Below are 4,372 nucleotides of genomic sequence, written 5' to 3'. Positions count from 1 at the left end.
AGTACTGTGCAGCCGTCTTCATCGACCTGGCCAAGGCTTTCTGACTCTGTCAACCACCGCATTCTTATTGGCAGACTAAATAGCCTTGGTTTCTCAAATGACTGCCTCGCCTGGTTCACCAACTACTTCTCAGATAGAGTTCAATGTGTCAAATCGGAGGGCCTGTTGTCTGGACCTATGGCAGTCTCTATGGGGGTGCCACAGGGTTCAATTCTTGGGCCGACTCTTTTCTCCGTGTATATCAATGATGTCGCTCTTGCTGCTGGTGACTCTCAGATCCACCTCTACACAGACGACACCATTTTGTATACATCTGGCCCTTCATTGGACACTGTGTTAACAAACCTCCAAACGAGCTTCAATGCCATACAACACTCCTTCAGTAGCCTCCAACTGCTCTTAAACACTAGTAAAACTAAATGCATGCTCTTCAATCAAACGCTGCTGGCACCCGCCCACCCGACTAGAATCACTACTCTCGACGGGTCTGACCTAGAGTATGTGGACAACTACAAATACCTAGGTGTCTGGTTAGACTGTAAACTCTCCTTCCAGACTCACATTAAGAATCTCCAATCCAAAGTTAAATCTAGAATCGGCTTCCTATTTCGCAACAAAGCCTCCTTCACTCATGCTGCCAAACATGCCCTCGTAAAACTGACTATCCTACCGATCCTTGACTTCGGCGATGTCATTTACAAAATAGCCTCCAACACTCTACTCAGCAAATTGGATGTAGTCTATCACAGTGCCATCCGTTTTGTCTCCAAAGCCCCATACACTACCCACCACTGTGACCTGTACGCTCTTGTTGGCTGGTCCTCACTACATGTTCGTTGTCAAACCCACTGGCTCCAGGCCATCTATAAATCACTGCTAGGCAAATCCCCGCCTTATCTTAGCTCATTGGTCACCATAGCAGCACCCACCCGTAGTCTGCGCTCCAGCAGGTATATCTCACTGGTCATCCCCAAAGCCAACACCTCCTTTGGCCGCCATTCCTTCCAGTTCTCTGCTGCCAATGACTGGAACAAATTGCAAAAATCTCTGAAGCTGGAGACTCTTATCTCCCTCACTAACTTTAAGCATCAGTTGTCAGAGCACCTTACCGATCACTGCACCTGTACACAGCCCATCTGAAATTAGCCCACCCAACTACCTCATCCCTATATTGTTATTTATTTTGCTCTTTTGCACTCCAGTATCTCTATTTGCACATAATCTCTTGCACATCTAGCATTCCAGTGTTAATACTAATTGTAATTATTTTGCACTATAGCCTATTTATTGCCTTACCTCCATAACTTGCTACATTTGCACACACTGTATATATATTTTCTGTTGTATTTTTTGACTTTATGTTTTTTTACCCCATATGTAACTCTGTGTTGTTGTTTTTATCGCACTGCTTTGCTTTATCTGGGCCAGGTCGCAGTTGTAAATGAGAACTTGTTCTCAACTGGCTTACCTTGTTAAATAAAGGTGAAATAAAAAATAAAAAAAGAATTGATGCATCCACTTGTTGTCCACGCCCGCCTCGGTCTCCGCCACTCATCTCAGCCTTCATAAAATGTAAGCATTCTCCTCAAACCACAATACCACCCGGTTCCGAGTCAATTCGCTATGCCTGACATGCAGTAATGTTAAATAAGAATGTATAGCCTATAATTTTTGGGGGCATGTTGTATGAATTGTGATAGGCTCACGTTTACCGACGGGAACGACATACCCCCACTATTTATTTTGCCGGAACGCCTTACTTTCACCCCTGCTAATATGACCCCTTTGTTGAAAGGTGAGCATCTCATGAACACGTAAATGTTTTGCTCTAGGACGCCCACAGACCTCACAAGACTCATCTGAAGGTCCCCGGTACCTGTTGAAAAAAAGTATTGTATATATCGAGACTGTTTAGTGCCAAAAGTAAGGGGTTAAATACATGTAAAAAAAAATAATATCCTTATCTTTCTTATGTCTCTCAGATACAGGACATACACTTCAGAACAAAGTTCCTTTAATTTTTTTTGGGGGGGACTATCTGTTATTTCATGTAGTGAATATGTTATTCAATGCATTAATAAGGCAGCTTGTGTGTGTGCGAGAGAGAGATTTAGCGCGACAGTACACCTGGCCTATAAAGTGTGTTTGTATTCGTCTCACGTGGTACAGGTTCACCCACTTCTCAAGCTGCCTCAGGGTGTGCATGCATTTGTTGTTGTGATGTAAGCGTTAATGGCTCAGTGACAGACTAAGAATTGAGTTAAGTGGCTGGGCTTTTCATGAGCAGATAGTTGTATCAGACACTTCCGTTATTATACCAGATTAGTTAGCTACCTCATTTCATCTCAGTTATATCAGATACCACTGTTAGTTATATCAGATATCAGTTTGATATATAAAATAACTCAGTTCGTTATATCAGATACCAGTTTGATATATCAAATACTTCATTTAGTAATATCAGATGCCAGTTAATTCAAGATACCTCAGTTAGTTACAGTGCTATGAAAAATATTTGCCCCCTTTCTAATTTTCTCTACTTTTGCATATTTGTGATACTGAATGTTATCAGATCTTCAACCAAAACCTAATATTAGATAAAGGGAACATAAGTGAACAAATAACACAACAATTACATATTTATTTCATAAACAAAGTTATGCAACACCCAATTCCCCTGTGTGAAAAAGTAATTTACACTCAATAACTGGTTGTGCCACCTCTAGCTGCAATGACTCCAACTAAATGCTTCTTGTAGTTGTTGATCAGTCTCTCACGTCGATGTGGAGGAATTTTGGCCCACTCTTCCATGCAGAACTGCTTTAACTCAGTGACGTGTGGGTTTTCAAGCATGAACTGCTCGTTTCAAGTCCTGCCACAACATCTCAATTGGGATTAGGTCTGGACTTTGACCAGGCCATTCCAAAACGTCCAATTTGTTGCTTTTTAGCAATTTTCATGTAGACTTGATTGTGTGTTTTGGATCATTGTCTTGCTGCGTGACCCAGCTGCGCTTCAGCTTCAGCTCACAGACGGATGGTCTGACATTCTCCTGTAGAATTCTCTGATACAGAGCAGAATTCATGGTTCCTTCTATTAAGGCAAGTCGTCCAGGTCCTGAGGCAGCAAAGCATCCCCAAAGCATCCCACCACCACGCTTGACGTTTGGTATGATGTTCTTACTGTGGAATGCAGTGTTTGGTTTTCGCCAGGCATTACTGGAACCATGTCGTCCAAAAAGTTATACTTTTGAATCATCTGTCCATAGAACGTTCTTCCAAGAGTCTTGATGATCATCCAGGTGCTTTTTGGCAAACTTGAGTCAACTTTTTGGACGAGATGGGTCCCATTATGCCTGGCGATATAGCATGAACACAGGAACAATACCGACTGAGGAATGAACGTAAGGGAGGGACAGATAAAGGGGAGGTAATGAGGAAGCTAATAGAGTCCAGGTGTGAATCATAATGACCTGCAGGTGCGTGTAATGATGGATGCCAGGTGTGCGTAATGATAAATCCCAGGACCGGTGGCTAGTATTCCGTCGACGTCGCACGCCGGAAGGGAGGAGCAGGAGTAGACGTGACAATGCGTGTACTCTCATAAAGATGAATAAAGCGTGATGGAATACACTTTTACTAGCAATTTTGGGAATTGAAGAACGATAATCAGATCCATCATATCTTTTGATGGTGCAAGAGTGAGACCCTCCTGCCTTATCGTTTCAAAATACTGTATGCATGGGCAAATTACAATTGTATAATGAGCTGACTATCTCAGTCTTAAATGCATGGATATCTCTCTTTCTCTCTCACCATCTGTCTGTCTGCCTGTCTGTCTGTCTGTCTGTCTGTCTGTTAGTTAGTTATATCAGATACCAGTTTGATATGTCCATCTGTCTGTCTGTCTGTCTGTCTCTCCTCATCCTTTTCATGTGTCCCATTGAGATTTAATTAACTAAAGATGCCATAATTCACAGTGCATACAGTACAAATACGATGATTGTAATTGATGGTAGGCTACAAATAAGATACAATAACCATCAAATCAACAGCTATATACAACAAAGAGTTTCACAGAACACTGCTGTACCTCATTGATCATTGTAAAAGTAAACATGTAAGCATTCAGACTTTGATCTCTCTCTCTCTCTCTCTCCCTTCTATCCCACTTCCCCCCACCTCTCTCTCTCTATCTCTATGCTTCGCTCATCTTCTCTCTCAGCGTGAACAAACAAGCATTGAGCCGCCAATATCTGACACACACACACACTGCGCGCGCATGCACGCACGGGTTTAAAAGTGCTGCCAACACATCGTGCGCATCACATCTCCTCCAGTATATGCACAGAGAAAGAATGTCCCCCTCTCCT

This window comes from Coregonus lavaretus, assembly GCF_964263955.1.
Source record: "Coregonus lavaretus genome assembly, chromosome: 38".
Classification (NCBI taxonomy): Eukaryota; Metazoa; Chordata; class Actinopteri; order Salmoniformes; family Salmonidae; genus Coregonus; species Coregonus lavaretus.
Note: the sequence above shows the minus strand (reverse complement) of the source record.